The sequence below is a fragment of the Balearica regulorum genome, chromosome W, assembly GCF_011004875.1.
Source record: "Balearica regulorum gibbericeps isolate bBalReg1 chromosome W, bBalReg1.pri, whole genome shotgun sequence".
Taxonomy (NCBI): Eukaryota; Metazoa; Chordata; class Aves; order Gruiformes; family Gruidae; genus Balearica; species Balearica regulorum.
The window spans coordinates 16,776,318-16,797,955 of record NC_046219.1 but is presented as its reverse complement, the minus strand read 5'-3'; the positions used below and the strand labels follow the sequence as shown (position 1 = coordinate 16,797,955).

Here is a 21,638-nt window from a genome sequence, read left to right as displayed (position 1 = left end):
CAATCTGATAATTTATCTTGCATATGGACCACCACTGACCACAAAAAACGTTTTAAACAATGGGAGAGGAGACCCCAATATACCACGCCATTGGGACCAGACAGGTTATGGAATTGTACGAACAAAATAAATTGCTCCAATATTGATGATTATCTATGGGTATGGTTTGCCTCAGACCTCTATCATGCTTTAAGAAGTATATGTCTGTGTCATAATTATAGTGCTCCAATCCCTGGGCCAGCACCAGACTGTAAAAAGGAGGTGACTCCTGGAAACATCACTGTCTGGTCAGTGTACATTTCTGGTAAATGTAGAAACCCTACGAGACATTATAGGAATGGACACTCCACGCGTAGCGTAGTAGAAAACAGTACGTGTACCACTCTAATGTTACCTGCACCACCTGAGACCATATGGCTATGTTCTGATGGACTGATATCGGATTACATTCAACCCTATTGGGATGGGTTGGAATGCACTTTAGGACTTCCAAGTTTATGTCCTACAATAGCTTTTAATTACACTCAATCATTGACAAAAGTAAGAGGGTACAGAACAAAGAGAAACGTATTACCCCCCACATCATGGCCAAGTTATTATACACCGGGAATGAGGATAAATTTAGCCATGAAAGCATTCTGGGGTCACTGGACAGTAATAGTTAACAATCGACTTTATATAGAAAAATCTGACGTGGCAAGTAGAGACTCTTGCTAATTGGACACGAACTGCCATCGAGGCTAGCAACACCCAGCTACAAGCAACCTCACAGATGACCTTACAAAATCGATTGGCCTTGGATATACTACTACTGAAGGAGAACGGCGTTTGTGGGTGGCTCAATAACACCTATCCTGATGAAACTTGTTGTGTTTCAATCCCAAATGTGTCTGTTACCTTGCACGAAGCGATGGATGAGATGAGAAAAATTGCAGACCAGACCCGCGAACTCCGTGAGAAAATGAAACCAGGAGACTGGCAGTGGACTGGGTGGATTTCAAAAGTTTTCAGTTGGTTTGGATTAAAATTGAGTGGATGGATTCAGAATCTAATCCAGTATGCATTAATGTTTATCATAATGATTGTTATTGTTGGAATTGGATTGTCATGTGTGAAAACTATGATAACTAGAGCTGTAACTGCACAAGACAGGATGCTTCAAGTCTGTGATACTGAATATGTCCCTTTAATACCATCCCCTATTGAAAATTATGAGAATGAAAACACAGGAGAGAGAGATGGATCCCTCAACCCGCCTAAATCCAAATTATATGATGTTTGTCTTGGCAAGTTGTGACTAAAGTCACGGGGTGGATAATGTGGGATGCCAGACTTGTCCAGGCTTGTTGGTGCCGAATACAGGGCCATTATGAGCCAGCAGAAGGGGCCCTGGGGGAGTCCAGCTTGGGCGAGAGCAGGGATTGAGCAACTTGCTTATCTTGCACTGATAAGCACTGGACCTGGACAGGGGCAGGAGATGAGCAATTTGTTCATCTTAACAAGATGCAGCGCCTGATGGGTCTGCTCCTTAATCAACTAAGTGACGCCTGGGGTGAGGGGGAGCCTTCACAGCTTGACGTTACTTTGGTAAAACTCAACAGACCACCGCTCCCCTACACTGAATGCCTTTGTTCTCTGCCACTTCCCCCCCCAGCCCCGATCAACTGCACAACAAGCCTTGTTGAGGGCCAATCGGCACACAAGACCTGACTTAGTCCCACCTCGCCAAAAGTATAAATCTGGCATTTAGAATCCTCTTTTTTGAGGACGAGAACTCCAAGTATCCGGACGGGTCGACGGGCCTGGACCTCTCTCCTCCCCAAGCAGGGACGCCTCTTTGGTAAGACTTGCGCCTCCAATTATGTTCGATGTTACCCCGGGAAAACTATCATTAACAAAAGCACTGAACTATTAACTTGAGCTCAAAATTGTTGCAGTTAGTGCATTTATCAACGGCAATTCCAAACTTTTATATCTGTCGCTTCAATAAATTACCTATTTTTCTTTTCAACTTTGCGAAACTGTTTCAGTGAAAGTCCTTAGTGGGGCTCTGACAGGCAAACATTGACTCTGATAAGTGGCTACACACATAACCCTTTAGACATAAACCGTTGACCAAGTCTGGGACTAAGACTGGACCTAGCCGCACCTAGGCTCCTCTCTGAGAAGGAGTTTAGAAAGCAAGGGGGTTCTTTCTGAACCTCGTGACTCAACGGGAGGGCCTCCCTCAGCCACATATCAGACTTGTACCCTTTCATGCGACACTCACCTTGTGGAAAATGCAGCGGCAACCTTCTGTGTTTTCACAAAGGGTGAGGTAAAGGCACTGTCATTTCCTTCTAATTGTTCTTCCAACCCAGGGACCTGACAGGCTGCTTTGATGTAAGCACTTGCAATATTCAGATGCCTGTACTAAAAGCTGACTTCAACAACAAGTAGAATGGAAGAGTCTCCAAAACATCTCTCCTGTTTCCAAAACATGGTGGCACACCTGGGACTAAGCAGACACAAAGGAAAATTGGTGGTTCAGTGAGCCACAGGGAGGTTTGTCAGGCCCTAAACCAGCTTTTATAGGGAGCTGACTCAAGTTTATCAATATTTTAATACATATTTTAACACATATTTTAGTGACTTATTTCCATATGATTTGCTCGCTCATTTTTTAAACTAGAGTGGGATTTTTAATTCAAAATTGTGAATGAAATTTTCTTTTATTTTTCTGGATAAAAGTTTCTAAAATCATATGAAAAGCACAATCTCCTCTGCACCAAACTAGATAAATTTCCTATTGTATCTCCTCCTTACTGGGGTGCACAATCAAAGCCAGCATTATAAAACACATACTATAAAACCACATGTCGTGGTTTAACCCCAGCTGGTAACAGCACCACGCAGCCACTCACTCACCCCTCCCCTCCCAAAAGGGAGGAGAACAGAAAAAAAAACAACTCATGGGTTGAAATAAAGACAGTTTAATAAGATAACAAAAGAAGAGAATAATAATAGTGGTAATAATAATAATAAAATAATAATAATAATTTAAAAAAATTGTACACAAATGCAATTGCTCACCACCCTGTAGAAAAACCCAAACCCCCGTATTGGTTTGTGTGGCAAGGTTTTGGCAGCGGTGGGGGCTACAGGGGTGGCTTCTGCGAGAAACTGCTAGAAGATTCCCTTATGTCCGATAGAGCCAATGCCAGCTGGCTCCAAGATGGACCTGCCTCTGGCCAAGGCAAAGCCAATCAGTGACAGTGGTAGTGCCTCTGTGATAACATATTTAAGAAGGAAAAATAAAACAAACCAAACCAAAAACTGGCAGGTTTTGCAGCCAGAGAGAGGAGTGAGAAGATGTGAGAGAAACAACTTTGCAGACACCAAGGTCAGTGAAGAAGGAGGGGGAGGAGGCGCTCCAGGTGCCGGAGCCGAGATTCCCCTGCAGCCCGTGGAGAAGACCATGGCAAGGCAGGCTGTCCCCCTGCAGCAGCCCATGGAGGATGATGGTGGAGCAGATATCCACCTGCAACCTGTGGAGGACCCCGCACCGGAGCAGGTGGAGGTACCTGAAGGAGGCTGTGACCCCATGGGAAGCCCACGCTGGAGCAGACTCCTGGTAGGTCCTGTGTGTTGAGGGATATTAGTTGTTTAATGTAAATAAGTAGGTTTTAATTAGAACAAATTACTTAGGATTATAATATGGTGTGATTTGTGCTGTTTGCTTAGCTTTACTTAGCACGGGCAGCTAGATTTGCTGAAGCCTTTAGGCCGCGATAGAGGTATTTTTCTCAGCGCTTTTCCTAGTAGTTTTCCTAACAGCTAGTAGAGTGCTGTGTTTAGTCTTTTAGTATGGGAAAGTATTTTGATATCGCACTGATCTCTCAGTAGTGTTTTTCCAAGTCTGGGACTCTTCAGTACTCCATGTTCCAGTAGCAAGGGCAGGTGTACAAGGAGTGTAAACCAGAAGATAAGGAGGCTCCAACCTTCGGCAAAAACTGCAGAAACTGTAAGTCAACAAGATAAGAGCCTGCCTGCCTGGACATAGAATAAGAATCCAATTAGATGTTAGAAGACCCCAGACCAAAAATCACCATTGGACTAAAGGATGCGTGGACAGCGCATGAAGAGCACATGAGGGGTGGGTGTATGGGTCCCAAGGGTATAATTGTCCCGGGATTTCTTTGTTCTGGGTCCCTCTCTTTGGAGGCACCCAGTCTGGGATGATCCTGCTGCTGCACCTTTCAATTTAATTAATTATTTTATAAAATCAACACCTGAGACTCTGCTGCAGGAAACCTAGGGTCGAGGTTGAAGAAGGAGGAAGCGTGCCTGAGAATAAGAGTGTGTGTGTGTGTGTATGTGTGTGCACGTGTGTGTGCGACACCATGAATGGTGTGTGAATGCCCAGGCAGCAGCTACTCCTTTAACGCTGTGGACCCATGGAGAGAGGAGCCCACGCCAGAGCAGGCCAGACTGGACCTAGCCTCACCTAGGCTCCTCTCTGAGAAGGAGTTTAGAAAGCAAGGGGGTTCTTTCTGAACCTCGTGACTCAACGGGAGGGCCTCCCTCAGCCACATATCAGACTTGTACCCTTTCACGTGACACTTGCCCTATTTACTTCAACAGGCTGAGTCTGAAATCTGCTGTCAATGCTTGACTTAATGAACTAATTTCAGTGCTGGCTTGTTTAGAAGAAATAGTCAGCAACTGCACTTATCTCAGTGCCTGAAGTGCCAGAAGCACTACCTGCCAAAACATCTCCAGCTTCACCTCTCCGGCTTTAATACTCTAGTTACTTGCTTCTAATACAGGATACCTGGGCTTACTACTACAGTCAGACCAATCTGGTGAAACACTGTGGAGAACCTACCTTAGACATAGTATTTCTACCAGGGATAGAGCTGAGCAAAGTATGAAGGATTATGCTTAATTTGAAAGCCTGCATGTAATTTCATAGTAGTTTATCATACAATTATTAATTCTATGATTCTATGAATTAGGTGCTTCCTAAGCCTGTTTCTAATTTGAAAGCTCTGGACTTCTTACCTTTTTGCATAGATTGAAATTGTAATAAAGATTGAAAGGACTGTAAAAGCACAGTCCTAAATATATCAGGAATGTCAATAATTTCATGCGTTGTCTTTCTCAGCCACACTGCCCGCTCCAGTCAGTCTCAATTTTTTCAAATACCAATTAACAGGTGTGAGAAATGCTGCTTCTTACCTAGAGATAGATGTCTGCATAACAGCAATACTATCATCTTGGCAATCTAGTCTGCAGCATAAATATCATGGTGTTTGAGCCCTTGGGACCTGTGGAGTTTACAACTGTGCTGTCAAGATCTCTGTTGGGACAGTTCTTGAAGTCCTGTCAAGACAAAGGGGACTCCAGTGCCTTTATGTGCTCCCAAACACAGCTCTGGCTCCAGGAGTCAACACTCTCAGCAGGCTGAGTGATGGTATGAATCTCAACCCGCAAGCTGAGATTCCAGCGGGGAGTGTGACAGTGCATGCTTGCATGATGATGCCAGAGAAGCAGGTGACGCTGGCAGAGAGCTGCAAGGAATATAACTGGGTGGCTTCTTGTTACATATCCTCAGAACTTCACAGGATGGAATTAGAGAGAGGGGAACAGTTATAAAATGAGGTTACAAAATCTGGATGTCCTGATCAATTTGAGACAGTTGTAAGGTACCTAACACTGCATGCACAGGCAAGAACAGCATTCAGCATTGGGTCAGGATCTGTTTGCATCATATTTTGACTAATCCAAGGATTAATCATGTTGCAAGTCAGTGAGCTGTTATGCTCTTCCAGGCACTCCAGAGACTGCCTGGAGAGAAAAGGAGGGGTGTGTATGTCAAAATGGTGACACAAAAAGGCACAGAGCAAGTATGTTTTTCTTGTAATAAAAAACTACACAGGACCAAAATATTTCAACACAGCATGGAAAAAACCCCAAGAGTTAAAAGGGCAAAGTTTATCTCGGCCACATCCCAAAAAAATCAGGAGAGCTGCATCAGTTCCAAATTTTGCCCTCTGCATATACAATAAATGGAAAGGAAGAGCAGCAGTTTGGAGTCTGAAGCATTTTGTTTTTGGTAGTTCTCAGGAATCCCCAAAGTCTTTAAAATTGGCACAACTCTTGCAATACATGGCATCACTGACAGGGTTCTGTGCATTACCTGCATTTCTGCTGCTGTTTTGAGTTTTAGGCTATTTATCCAAGGGTAGCATTTAACCCTGTGACAATCTTTGCAGATGCCTGTATCAGCACCAGCAACTGGCCATGCAGTCCTAGACTGGCGAGGGAAGCTGCTAGACCACTCACTGCTTCTGAAAAGCTTTTTTCTTGTGGTTCCCCACTAATAAAAGGCACAGTATCCAGATGAGACAAAAGTCAACAGCAGAAACCATATCTGAGAGAGATCATTAATGGACATATTGTTCCTTTCTCTGTGCTGACCTTCAGAAACAAATGCATTTAGATAAGTGTTCATTTGGAACAGTTTTTGCAGTAAACAAGGCTATTAAGCGTCACCAATCTCTTTTAAGATTATGAAATAAATCCATGTTCAGGATGCAATTTACTCGATATCCTTAACCTCTGATAGAGAAAGACTGTGATAATGAAACATTTTTTAGAAGATTGTCCATACTCCTCTTTAATATTAAATTCTGGAAGGTGCTGAGCATCCTTCATTTCCCTGAAAGTAGCAAAAATTCACATAAATTACAGCTTCAGAGCCAACATGCTGTGTTCCCTGATAAGATTTGTTTTGAGCTCAATTCTGCAAGGTATTGTCTATTTACTGGAAACCTGTAATTAAAATACAGAGTTGATGGTATTCAGTAGCCTGCCTTGTAAAATTGAGCTCCTATGAAAAGCACTTTAAGTGCTGATCTCTTTATAAAAATGAAATAAAGCAAAACTGAATTCACCTGTCAAAGTGGTTCCTCCATAAAGCGTCATGGAAAATGATTCAGTTAAGTTAAACCTGTGAACTGAAATCTGTATTGTACTGCTCAAGGATAATGAAAGTTATACCAGGGTTGTGTACAGACACCTCTTAAACTCCATTTAAAACTTTAAAAGGACCAGTTTGTGTCTTATCACACAGTTCCTAATGAAACAGTCACATACTGTCAGACCCAAGAAGGAGAGAAACATAGAGGTTGCCTGCAAAGAAAAAGCAGGTTGGTACTACAACATCCTATACTTGTAATATTTCAGTTGATGTTCATAATAAACACATGTAGTCTGATTGCTAAACATCTGCTTTTCCCAGTGACCATCACTCGATGGGTTACATTTCTAGGATTCAAACTGAAAGTGTCCCCAGCACTCTGAGAGACAGAAGGATGAGTTTACAAGTTGACAGCTTTAGCTAAACCCAGGTCTTCTGTGAAGTTGAGTGAACAGAAGATTTGGCCTCACAAAAATCCCTGGCCATGTGGTCCTGGAGTTACAGTGGTGATGCCCACACTGAGGAGCTGCCACGCTACCAGGCAGCACTGTCTCTTCCTACTGTCACTTGCTCTTGGGCTATCTCTATGCCTGCCCAGCGCAGCTCCAGAGCTTGGGTACATTCCAGCCACCAGCTTTGCTTTTACAGTCAATAGAAGATTGCACTATGCTGAAATATATGGAACAGAGCTCCTTCCTGTGGGAAAGATGTATTTAATTTATTCCCTTCCATTTTAAAAGAATTTTATATAGAAAATATTTTCAAGTTTGTTTTTCTTAAAGATGTTTGCAGAGTAATCTGTACTGGCCCTGAAATTCCTTTTATTTCCTCTTCAGGGTATATGTATTTATTAGTATGTTAAAAGCATTTCCTTAGGTTTCCTGATCACTACCTGCTTGTTTTCTGCTGTGTTGTGCTAAGTGAAGGATATTGAATACAAATATTTTTAGAGCAGGAAGGCAAAACCAGCAGTCCATTTCCTAGCACAGTATCACTCACATTTGACCAGCTTACGGACTCAGGTAGCTGTCACCAGCAATCTGCTCTAATCTCATGCCTTGCTGGATCATAATCTTGGGCAGACAACTGCTACTGACACTGTTCACTGTATGGTGTCGTGACTCCATCCCAATGCCAGTGTGTAAATGATACTGCCACCCACAACCACCTGTTCTGCCAACGTGGCAGCCTGCTACCAAGGTGGTCTGTAGAGAGATGGCAGTCACCTCCAAGCACAGGACAATGTGCCCTCTGGAACTGGGGCATGTCTGTCTGTTTTATGAAGTCAGACATGCTAGTCTGGGTCTCAGTTCAGACATCCAGTCTATAATGCAACCCAGACCTCTAAAAATGTGTGCATGACAAGCTCAGAAATGCAGATGAACAAATTCTCTTCAGCAATGCCTGCAATGCTGGAGGAGCCATGGCTAATCTCCATTCAGGGTCCTACTTAGGTCTTGTAACTCCTGGTTTTCTTCTCATGCTGTCCCAGGGCTTCAGAGGCTGCTTTATAAAACATTGGTTAGAATTGCTATGCTCCTGCCTGCCAGGGTGGGGTGACACAGCAAGGTGAAGCTGTATGACAGGCACTGCAGCTCCCTACCTTAAGATCTTTCAGATATGCTTCTGCCAAGAGAACTGGAAAAGCTATTTCCTTAGAGACATGTGAGTACTGTGACAGTTTCACCACATTATTCCAGATGTTCCTAAACGTAGGGCAAACTTGTTCCCAACTTTAGGGCGTGACCCAGAAATATGTTATTACTCGGCTTTGTGCCTGCTACCATTGCATGCACTTCTGAACCTAAGTGGAAAATTCACATTATTAAGAACATGTTCCCATAAAAGAAGTTTTCAGATTTCTCTTTATTTAGGACTTATATTTCAGAAAAGCAAGATAGTGATTAATTTTTTGTCCAGCTTCATTCATCCTATATCATACTTTATGCCACTATATTGCAATGGAAAGGAGTATGAAACTGTATTAGCTTTCAAAATGAGCAGGTTTTACCTTCAGATACTTCTGGCTGATGATTACTGAAACTACACTGTACTCACTGGAGGGAAGCAAAGTATTTTGGAATGTCTTTTATTCAGCAACTGTTCCTAAAATTTCGAATGCTATCCCTAGCCAAAATCTCTTTTCATCCATCTGTGGCTGAACCTCTGTAAGATGGTATTAACCAGGGAGGATCACATTACTGGAATTACAGTGGCTGATATTACTTCCTCTGTGCAGATGTGCAAGGCGCTCCTTTGAACTTGTCCAACCCAGCTTGGTCTGAACCTCAGCTCTCTGGGACACTGCCTCCCCTTAAGAGCTGGAGCAATCCTGAAATTTAACCTTTCTTAAGAGTGGGTTAGTATTAGGAGATTTTCTGGACTAGGAATTTGATTCTGAAAACAGCCAAGCAGCTATATAGTCTGGGATCTTTGGGCCATACCAGCTATTACTGGACACCACAGAGGAATGGTCAGCAGATAGATGGGTAAGAGTTTGCTTTAGAGTACTGTGACAGGGAACAGTTACTTTTTTCTTATCAAGAAAAAACAAATCAGCCCTAGTTCAACCCTGCAGATGCCATCACAAGGAAATTCCTTTGCTTTCATACCCAGATAATGTTTATTCTCCACACCATCTGCTCACTGAGCACATTTCCATGGACAGCTAATACAGAGCAGGAATGCAACATAAATCACACACTACCTCAATATGCAATATCTTCCCTGCCTAGACCAGCCCTCTGCTGAAATGGATGCCTTGCTGCAGTCATCCTCAGCAGTTAGCTTATGTTAGAAAAGGTGATCAGGTCAGGAAAACAAACTGGGCCAACTACAAAGCTGGTGAGAGCAGCCTGGTCCTCGGTTAAAGACAGGTCTAGACAGGGATGTATGCTTAGAATGCAAGTTTAATCCTTATTAAATAATAAAAAAATACAACTATGGACTGCATTATTTGAGAGAAAAACAAGTACCACAACCACAGTATAAAATACCCACCCAAAACTCCATTAATTTCAGTGAGAAGATGAGGTTCTGACTCATTTTGTGCATCCAAAAATAAATATAAATCAAGTCTTTTGATTATCTAGTTCTGAACTATTACTATGTGTTGTCTACTGCGTGTAGTCTTACTGTGGTACAACATTTAACTCTCATTTCTTAGAAGATGAACAAAACCCCTCCTAATCCAATTTCCCTCCTAATTCAATTCAGAAATTTGCATTCAGTTCCCAGAAATGTTCTAGCTTTGAGCTTTAGGAAACAAAAAAAGTGTTCGAACTCTGGAAATTCCTTGTGTCGTTAGTTTTAGCACATGAACAATACAGTCATCATCAAAAATGCTGAAACATTCATGAATCTGGCATTTTATAAAAAAAAATGAAAGATACAGATGGGCTAATCCCTGAAAAGTGCACATGCATCACCATGGATGACTTTTTATTCTTAGGCCATGGTGCCAACAGAACAAATGTGTGAGCATTAATGATTTCCCCTGCAGTGTGCTCCATTAGATCATCATCCCAGCACCATGTTTATCCTGGTTGAATAAAATGCTCTGAGCAAGTAATATCAAAGAATCTACAAAGTTGTTAGTTGGGGCTTTTTTCCATTCTAAAATGCACCCAAAGGATCATTACTATCTGCACACATGCTTATGTGGGATAGCCCCCAAGTGGTGAAGTTGATGTACAAGCACTGAATCATAGAATCATAGAATATCTCAAGTTGGAAGGGACCCATAAGGATCATTGAGTCCAACTCCCAATGAATGAATGCTTAGATCTCTTATAGAACTGCTGCTGTGATTTTCAGACATGCCTTCCAACTCTTTGTAAGATATACAGCAGGTATCAGGTCTGTGAAAAGTGGAAACATGAGTTAAACAGGTGCTGACTTTGTCTGACATCATGGATGACACAAGCAGCCAGATCACTAAGTGAATAAACAGCTTTTTATTTTCCCTGCAGCTATGTGAGCTCTGATTATTTCTGACACACCTGCAAAGCCTCTGTGGAGCTTAAAATAAGTGTCTTGCAGAGAAAATTTGACTTAAACACACTTCTGCATGTTGGATCTGATTTTGGAAGAGATGGGCCAACAGTGCTGTTACGGAGACATGCCAAAGAACTGTAAGCTTGTATATGTACTAGTTAACATTAAATCCCTTGTTCATCATGGAAAATGCATGTGCACATTCCTCATAAAAAAACAGGGCTGCATCTTAAAGCAGACAAACCCCACATATGGCTTCCTTTGCTCTCTGTTTCTGAGAATATTTGGATTGTCTAGGTGATCCTGCTCTAGCAGAAGGGTTGGACTAGATGATCTCCAGAGGTCCCTTCCAACCCCTACTGTTCTGTGATTCTGTAAAAGAGAGAATCTCTGTTTTACCCCATTGCCTATTTCACAAATAAAATCATCACCACTTGCATGAAGAAAAGTTATAAAGCAGCAGTTTCATTGCTCATTAAGAGCCTCCGGAAAATACTGGTACCATAACCTATGGATAAGATGTTGCTTTTGCCCAGGGCCATCAGCCTGCACAGTGCACTACTCTTTCCAGCACAGTTCCTGGTCAAGCAAGGGCAATGGGTTGACCCCAGCTGGGGAACAGTTGTTTCTTCTCCTTCACTAGAGGTTAGTTTGAAGGAGTAAACAGAGCCAAAAACAGCTGAACTACTCACATTGGACTGTCTGTTCTTTAGTATGCCAGAGAACATACCAGAGGGGCCTTCTTTCTAAGGAAAGATTATCACCCCAATATATCCAAAAAGATTTGGTGCCAGACAAACTTCCCCCCCCCCAGTCATAAGGGAAAAAAAATCCCTTTGGACTTCCTTATTACAAAGAGACCATTTATTTTTGCTTGTAGTAAAAAGCAGAAGCACCTTCACACATGTATTATTCAGTTTTGCTTCCTTTACCATCCAGAGAGAGCAGGTTGTTTAATGAGGTGACAGTTAACTAAACTTTGTTTACCCAATAAAGTCTGTGGGAAGCAGCTTGAGCAGGCAGGAGGATTTAGGCTCATACAGGCTCAGGTGCAAATGCTGCTGATGCTAACTCCCCTCTCATCAGATAAAGATGTCAGCCAGGAATTTTAAATGCACAGTTTCTCCATTTTCAAATTCATATCCTGGAGAATAGGCTATGGATATTGTCAGGACCTGGAGTAATGGGGCGGGGGAGGGGGTTGTATTGGGTTTGCATGGCAAGGTTTTGGTAGCGGGGGGCGGGGGGGGGCTACAGGAGTGGCTTCTGCGAGAAGCTGCTAGAAGCTTCCCCTGTGTCTGATAGAGCCAATGCCAGCCAGCTCCAAGACGGACCCGCCGCTGGCCAAGGCCGAGCCAATCAGCACCTCTGTGATAACATATTTAAGAAGGGAAAAAAAACAAGTTAGGGAGAGCTTTTGCAGCCAGAGAGAGGAGTGAGAAGATGTGAGGAACTTTACAGATGCCAAGGTCAGTGAAGAAGGAGGGGGAGGAGGTGCTCCAGGTGTTGGAGCAGAGATCCCCCTGCAGCCCAGGGTGAAGACCATGGTGAAGCAGGCTGTCCCCCTGCAGCCCATGGAGGGAGGATGAGGGGGTGCAGCGATTCCACCTGCAGCCCATGGAGGACCCCACTCTGGAGCAGGTGGAGGCACCTGAAGGAGGCTGTGGGAAGCCCACACTGGCAGGACCTGTGGACCCGTGAAGAGAGGAGCCCATGCCAGGGCAGGTTTGCTGGCAGGACTTGTGACCCCGTGGGGGACCCATGCTGGAGCAGTCTGCTCCTGAAGGTCTGCACCCCGTGGGAGAGACTCACGTTGGAGAAGTTCGTGAAGGACTGTCTCCTGTGAGAGGGACTCCATGTTGGAGCAGGGGAACAATGAGAGGAGTCCTCCCCCTGAGGATGAAGAAGCAGCAGAAACAACGTGTGACGAACTGACCGCAACCCCCATTCCCCATCTCCCTGTGCCGCTGGAGGGGGGAGTAGGTAGAAATCGGGAGTGAAGTTGGGCCCGGGAAGATGGGAGGGGTGGGGGGAGGTGTTTTAAGATTTGATTTTATTTCTCATTCCTCTACTCTGTTTTGCTTAGTAATAAATTAGATGAATTCCCTCTCTAAGTTCAGTCTGTTTTGCTCCTGACAATAATTAGTGAGTGATCTCTCCCTGTCCTTATCTCGACCCACAAGCTTTTCGTTATACTTTTTCTCCCGTGTAGTTAAGGAGGAGGAGCAATAGAGCAGCTCTGGTGGGCACCTGGTCTCCAGCCAGAGTCAACCCACCACAGGGGGAAAGCCTAGAAGCGGTGTTAGCTGTAAAATCACAGCCCTTCCACTGGATAACCTACAATTTGGCCCTCTTAAAACTGTAACCAGTGTGTGTAATAAATGTCAGGTCCCCGAGAGTTTCATCTAGTACCAGTGAAGCCGGTGGGAGCTCTGTTGTCATTACAGACCAAGTGTCCTGCATAAGAGTACTTAGTGTGACTTCATTTAAAAAAAAAAGAAAAAAAATTTACAAACTGTCCTTATCTTCCCCTTTTAAATACAGCCTGGCAATGGCCTATGTCCATGGGTGGCAGCCAGCACTGTCTGCAAGACCAAACTGGTTGTGATTGAAGCTGAACAAGGAAAGGGAGGTTTGAGCCAACTGCAATATTCATTCCCCAGCACTTCTACCTCTCTTCTGAAGTGTTGTCTGTTATTAAGAACTTGGTATTTTCATAATAGCTGGATTATGGGCAGTGGGTGTTTCTGTGGTGACATATCGAGAGCTCAAAGATTAATGTGTCATTTTACTATTTACATTCTGATATCTCTATGCTGATAAGTGCTTGGCAATCTTACCATCCCATTAGTAATATTAAATACTGTAAACCTGGGGTTTGGGGAGATATAAACCATTTTTAAATTGAATGTGACCAATAAAATGCTCTCTGGGCAGTTTTCCAATGCAAGCACTCTCTAAGCTTACTATCAAAATATGGCACAGAAAAGAGCTACTAGATATTTCTTTCACAATAAAGGATAAGAGATGTGAGCTTTCAGGTTAGTCCTTTATGAACATGCACAGAGAAGAATATGCAGATGTTTCTGTTTTCAAATAATATTACAATATGAATCCGTAACATTGGGAGGAGCTTCTTTTAGATATTTCCATCAATGTTGGACTGAATCTTTGGCAAATGGAAGCCTCTCTGTTATATCACTCTGTTCTGACAAACTCTGCTCCTCTCATTCATAAAAGATGGCATTGTTTTCTTCAAAGATAACTCAGAGTAAAGTCCAACGAGCAGTGAAAAGAGCTGAAAGAGATGAATAGGGCCTAGGTGGGGGTATCTCTTTGACACAGAAGCCCTTCTTTTACCAGTACAAGGCTGAGATCAGTTAGTCACCAGCCTGATGAAGTCAATCCCTGTTCCAGTACACTTTCTCCAAGGTCATCCAATGAGTCAATGAGCAAACAGGGTTGAGAACACAGGAGTCACATCCTGCAAGAGAGCAATAGTTCTACTATATTTACCCAGGCTCTTCTGATACTTAAAGCTTTTTTTTTATTGTGAACATCGGCAGGCAGCCCAAAACAGGCATTATTTGAGAGTTCATACAAAATAAGGTATGTAGCAGGTCAGCATCATCAGACAGGGAGCAGAGAGGTGGGAGTGCTGCAAAGGGCTTTGGGAAAGGCACAGAAATTAATCCAAAACTCACGATGAACTTTAACATTTAAACATTTGCTGAAGGGAGAAAGGAAAAATGTGCCCGGGTTGGAGGGACGGGGTGCTGGCGAGGGCCCTCAGCCTACTGCTCAGACACGTGCTGGACACACTACAGCATGCTCGAAGGCTAGAGGAGACGAGCCAGGGGCTCCGAATGCAACAGGAACCAATGGGGTAACACTGGGAAGATACATCAAAAGAATCCCAGCCACCCCAGCCAATAAGTCAGCCTCATCGGGGGCACAACTGAAACGCCTCTACGCGAACACACAGAGCATGGGGAATAAACAAGAGGAGCTGGAGACGTGTGCGCGCCTGAAAGGCATTACAGAGACGTGGTGGGATAGCTCCTATGACTGGAGTGTTGGGATGGAAGGCTCTTTAGGAAGGACAGGCAGGGCAGATGAGGAAGGGGTGTCACCCTCTATGTCAATGACCAGCTGGAGTGCATGGAGCTCCACCTGGGGATGGATGAGGAGCCCACCAAGAGCCTAAGGGTCAGGATTAAAGGGAGGGCAGGGGCAGGGGACATCACAGTGGGGGTCTGCTACAGGCCACCTGACCAGGGGGACTGAGCAGATGAAGCCCTCTATAGGCAGATAGGAGCAGCCTCATGCTCACAAGCCCTGGTCCTTATGGGGGACTTCAACCACCCCGACATCTGTTGGAGGGACAGTGCAGCAGAGCACAAGCAATGCAGGAAGTTCCTGGAATGTGTCGATGACAACTTTCTCCTCCAAGTGATAGAGGAGCCCGTGAGGAGAGGTGCCATGCTGGACCTTGTTCTCACCAACAAGGAGGGGCTGGTAGGGGACGTCAAGCTCAAGGGCAGCCTTGGCTGCAGTGACCATGAAATGATGGAATTCAGGATCCTCAGGGCAGCAAGGAGGCCACTCAGCAAGCTCACTACCCTGGACTTCAGGAGAGCAGACTTTGGCCTCTTCAGGGATCTGCTTGGTAGAATACCATGGGACAAAGCCCTGGAAGGAAGAGGGGCCCAAGACAGCTGGCTAATATTCAAGGGTCACCTCCTCCAAGCCTAGGAGCGATGCATCCCAACAAAGAGGAAGTCAAGCAAATCCACCAAGAGGCCCCCATGGATGAACAAGGAGCTCCTGGGCAAAGTCAAACACAAAAAGGAAGCCTACAGATGGTGGAAGCAAGGACAGGTAGCCTGGGAAGAATACAGAGAAACTGTCTGAGCAGCCAGGGATCAGGTTAGGAAAGCCAAAGCCCTGATAGAAATTCATCTGGCCAGGGATGTTAAGGACAACAAGAAAAGCTTCTATAGGTATGCTAGTGAGAAAAAGAGGATGAGGGAAAATGTGCGTCCCTTCTGGAATGAAAAGGGTGACCTGGTTACCCAGGATATGGAGAAGGCTGAGGTATTCAATGACTTCTTTGCCTCAGTCTTCACTGGCAAATGCTTGAGCCACACTGCCCAGGTCACAGAAGGCAAAGGCAGGGACAGGGAGAATGAAGGACCACCCACTGTAGGAGAAGATCAGGCTCGAGAATATCTAAGGAACCTGAAGGTGCACAAATCCATGGGACCTGAGGAGATCATAGAATCATAGAATGGTTTGGGTTGGAAGGGACCTCAAAGATCATCTAGTTCCAACCTCCCTGCTGCGGGCAGGGACACCCTCCACTAGACCACGTTGCCCAAAGCCTCATCCAACCTGGCCTTAAACACTTCCAGGGATGGGGCCTCCAAAACCTCTCTGGGCAACCTGTTCCAGTGCCTCACCACCCTCACAGTAAAGAATTTCTTCCTAACATCTAATCTAAATCGACCCTCCTTCAGCTTAAACCCATTACACTCCCTGATAAACAGTCCCTCTCCGTCTTTCCTGTAGGCCCCCTTCAGGTACTGGAGGATTCTGACCACAGGCTATTGTGATGAAGGTGTTCGAATTCAAAGCACAAATATTTCAGAGCCTGTCTTCCCCCAGCAACATCTGTGATGGCTCTGTATCAAATGTTTCACTTCAACGCATAACTAAACATGCTAAAATCCATGTGTACTGGTTTTGGCTAGTATACAGTTAAATTTCTTCATAGTAGCTTGTATGGGGCTGTGTTTTGGATTTATGCTGCAAGCAGTGTTGATAGCACAGGGATGTTTTTGTTATTGCTGAGCAGTGCTTACACAGAGTCAGGGCCTTTTCTGCTTCTCACACTGGCCTGCCAGAGAGCAGGCTGTGGGTGCACAAGCAGTTGGGAGGGGACACAGCTGGGACAGCTGACTCCGGCTGACAAAAGGGATATCCCATACCATATAATGTTGTGCTCAGCAATAAAACTGGGGTGTGGAAGTTGGTGGGCGGGATGCTGCTTGGGACTGGCTGGGCATTGGTCAGTTGGTAGTGAGCAATTGTTTTCTTTTGCATCGCTTGTTTTTCTTGGGTTTTATTTTCCTCTCTCTTTGTTGTTTTTTTTTTCTTGCAATTTTTTAAAATTTATTTTTAATTATTAAACTGTATTTATCTCATCCCATGAATTTTTCTCACTTTTTCTCACTTTTACTCTTCTGATTCTCCCCCCCATGCCAAAGTCTTCAAAATTCCACTTAGCGGAGCTAAAAACAGAGGCAACTGCTGTTGTCTCACATGTGCCTAGAGTGTTCATGCTCTAAAGGTTTTGGCTGTCTAAACACTTTTTCTCCATTCTAGACAATACCTGGCCTCACCCACTGTGGGGTGCCAGACTTGTCCAGGCTTGTTTGTGCCGAATACAGGGCCATTATGAGCCAGCAGAAGGGGCCCTGGGGGAGTCCAGCTTGGGCGAGAGCAGGGATTGAGCAACTTGCTTATCTTGCGCTGATAAGCACTGGACCTGAACAGGGGCAGGAGATGAGCAATTTGTTCATCTTAACAAGATGCAGCGCCTGACGGGTCTGCTCCTTAATCAACTAAGTGACGCCTGGGGTGAGGGGGAGCCTTCACAGCTTGACGTTACTTTGGTAAAACTCAACAGACCACCGCTCCCCTACACTGAATGCCTTTGTTCTCTGCCACTTCCCCCCCCAGCCCCGATCAACTGCACAACAAGCCTTGTTGAGGGCCAATCGGCACACAAGACCTGACTTAGTCCCACCTCGCCAAAAGTATAAATCTGGCATTTAGAATCCTCTTTTCTGAGGACGAGAACTCCAAGTATCCGGACGGGTCGACGGGCCTGGACCTCTCTCCTCCCCAAGCAGGGACGCCTCTTTGGTAAGACTTGCGCCTCCAATTATGTTCGATGTTACCCCGGGAAAACTATCATTAACAAAAGCGCTGAACTATTAACTTGAGCTCAAAATTGTTGCAGTTAGTGCATTTATCAACGGCAATTCCGAACTTTTATATCTGTCGCTTCAATAAATTACCTATTTTTCTTTTCAGCTTTGCGAAACTGTTTCAGTGAAAGTCCTTAGTGGGGCTCTGACAGGCAAACGTTGACTCTGATAAGTGGCTACACACATAACCCTTTAGACATAAACCGTTGACCAAGTCTGGGACTAAGACTGGACCTAGCCTCACCTAGGCTCCTCTCTGAGAAGGAGTTTAGAAAGCAAGGGGGTCCTTTCTGAACCTCGTGACTCAACGGGAGGGCCTCCCTCAGCCACATATCAGACTTGTACCCTTTCACGCGACAGTAAAATTGGCGTCACGGACGGGATTGCCATGGATAAACTGCTGCAAAAATATAAGTGTGCACCATCCCAAGCGGGAATAGAATGGGCCCAAAAATTTTGGAAAGATGAGGACAAAGTGATAGAGAGGATAGAACAGTGTAGAAGTGAGCAAAAGATGAAAAAAGGTAAAGGCAAAGGAATTGTTTGTGCAGTGTTGGGGGCTTGTTTATCCTGTGCACAAAGGGAAATTAAAGAGTCCCCTCCCCCCGAACGAATTGCAGATGTAGAATATGCCTCTCTCAAATCAGAAAATGAAGTATTGAAAACTTCATTAACCTTTGAAAAGGAAAAAGGTGAGAAATTGGGAACACGAGTAGATGCCCTCGTGATTGAAAACCAAAGCTTAAAAACAGAAAATAGGGAACTTAAAATGCTATTAGCCTCAGCGGAAAGGCGAGAAAAACAACTGCAGGAAAAGTTAAATCTTTTACTGAATCAAATGCCATCCTCGGTATCGGCTAAACAGATCCGCAAATTAATACACTGTGCAGATCCCGAGACATGGGATGGAGACATCTGGTATGATAACGATAATGATGAACCGGTGGAAGATTTTGATCTTACCCCAGAACCTGTGCCTATACGACCACTGATTAAAACTGAAACTACAAATGAGGGGGATGATGATGTTCGTACTACTGTACGCACCATTCCCTGGTCTCCTGCTGAATTAGCAAAGTTGCAGGAAAAGTATTCCAGGAACCCGGAGGAGTCCGAGACGGAATACGTGTGGCGAGTCTCCCTTACGGGGGGGACACCGAATTTTACTAAGCGAGGAAGAAGCAGGAGGCTATTGGGGCCCTGGAGTGTTTTTAACCACTACACCAGGCAATCATAATTATTCATTAATGACACGGGCTGCCTATTGGGCTGGCGGCATAGACCCGCAAGAAAGAGGAGATCCCCTTGTTATCAAAACATCAGGATTCTCTGACTTGACTGTGTCTGTACAAAAGGCAGCCTGCATACAAGCAATGTATGAGAGGGATGTGTTAAGGAAATCCCCAATGCTAGCCCCAATGCTAGATAGGATCAGAGCCACCCGGGAGGCTAATGCTGTACCTTACCATTCACCCCGAGTTGGGAGACACAATTACAGGGATCAGTCAATTCCCACCTGGAGCGAGTTTGTACAAGAGATAGTGAATTATGGGCGCCGCGTGGGTTGGATTGGACCGACCACTGGGAAACCGCCAGAACCACCCCCTCGATGAGTTCGTCAGGTCCATACCACTAAGCCTAAATCAGAGTTCAAACTAAAGTTTGATAAGGAACATAATGATCTGTGGCGCAGAGCCTTGGCGATGGGAGTGCCATGACAGTTACTATATGGCACATCCACTGCTGATCTCCGAGCTCTGGTACAATCACTAAGCCAAAGAATTGATTCAGTAGGGGGAAGTCAGACGGCTGGAAATAAATCAATTCCTGTTAGATCCTTGCCCTCAGCCCCACAGCAGGAGCTGATTGATTTAGTAGATACTCAAACAAAAAACTTGCATCCCCGGGGAGGACAGTGAGCCACCCTGCCCGGCAAGTGCTAACTATACAATGGCTCTTTGATAAACACCGCGAACCTGTCATTGCTATTCCAGTAGGACCAAGGAGAATATTTACATATTTCCTCATTGATACGGGTGCTTGTGGTGGGTTGACCCTGGCTGAGGGCCAGGTGCCCACCAGAGCCGCTCTATCACTCCCCTCTTTCATTAGACAGGGGAGAAAAGGTACAATGAAAGAAAACTTACGGGTCGAGATAAGGACAGGGAGAGATCATTCTCTAATTATCATCACGAGCAAAACAGACCAAACTTAGAGAGGGAATTCATCTTATTTATTACTAAGCAAAACAGAGTAGAGGAATGAGAAATAAAACCAAATCTTAAAAACACCTCCCCCCACCCCTCCCTTCTTCCTGGGCTCAACTTCACTCCCGGCTTCAACCTCCGCCCCCCACAGCGGCACAGGGGGACGGGGAGTGGGGGTTACGGTCAGTTCCTCACGCGGTGTTTCTGCCGCTTCTTCATCCTCAGGGGGAGGACTCATTGTTCCCCCGCTCCAGCGTGGGGTCCCTCTCACGGGAGACAGTCCTTCACGGCCTTCTCCAACGTGAGTCTCCTCCACGGGGTGCAGACCTTCAGGAGCAGACTGCTCCAGCATGGGTCCCCCACGGGGTCACAAGTCCTGTCAGCAAACCTGCTCTGGCGTGGGATCCTCTGTCCACGGATCCACAGGTCCTGCCAGGAACTTGCACCAGCACGGGCTTCCCACGGGGCCACAGCCTCCTTCAGGTGTCTCCACCTGCTCCGGCGTGGGGTCCTCCACGGGCTGCAGGTGGAATCGCTACACCCCCTCATCCTCCCTCCATGGGCTGCAGGGGGACAGCCTGCTTCACCATGGTCTTCACCACGGTCTTCACCACGGGCTGCAGGGGGATCTTGCTCCGGCGCCTGGAGCACCTCCTCCCCCTCCTTCTGCACTGACCTTGGTGTCTGCAGATGTTCTTACATCTTCTCACTCCTCTCTCTGGCTGCAAAAGTGCTCTCTAACTGTTTTTCTCTTTCTTAAATATGTTATCACAGAGGTGCTGACTGGCTCGGCCTTGGCCAGCGGTGGGTCCGTCTTGGAGCCGGCCGGCATTGGCTCTATCAGACACAGGGGAAGCTTCTAGCAGCTTCTCACAGAAGCCACCCCTGTAGCCCCCCCGCTACCAAAACCTTGCCACGCAAAACCAACACAGTGCTCAAATGTCAGTAATCACCAAGGAGACCGCGGAATGCCTAAATGTGAAACCCGTCCGCCCTAAGGTAAAATTTACAGGGATTGATGGGATCGTAAAGGAATGCCCCACAGCAAAAATTGCCTTGTGGCTCCCAGGCGAGAGAAAATTGACCCGCACTGAAGTACTGGTCGGTGCTGCAAACACCAACATATTGGGATTTGATGTGTTGTATGGCAGAGTGTGGAAACTCCCCGATGGGTCAGTCTGGAGTTTCGCTGGACGAGGTGATGGAGAAATAGCATGGCTTGAAGAGGATGAAACTAAAGCTATAAACTTATTAGAGATGTCTATACCTCTACCCCCATCAAGAATTACTAATGTAAAGCAGTACCCCCTGCCAGCAGACGCACATTCGGGCATTGACGGGGTGGTAACAGATTTAGAAAAAAGAGGTATTATCACTCGCACACACTCCCCCTGTAATTCTCCTGTCTGGCCAGTAAAAAAGCCAAATGGACAGTGGCGGCTTACAATTGATTATAGGCGATTGAATGCCAATACT

The 21,638-nt window shown here is 45.3% G+C and overlaps 1 long non-coding RNA gene across 1 annotated transcript in view; it reads left to right on the top strand.

Annotated features, from left to right (window-relative positions):
• The first annotated feature begins 12,649 nt into the window (after nucleotides 1-12,649).
• The window catches only part of LOC142599259 (uncharacterized), a 664,355-nt gene continuing 655,366 nt past the window's right edge, over nucleotides 12,650-21,638 (top strand). Inside the window, exon 1 of the long non-coding RNA XR_012832889.1 lies at nucleotides 12,650-12,685. This is a non-coding gene — a long non-coding RNA (uncharacterized LOC142599259). The remainder of the gene's footprint in view (nucleotides 12,686-21,638) is intronic.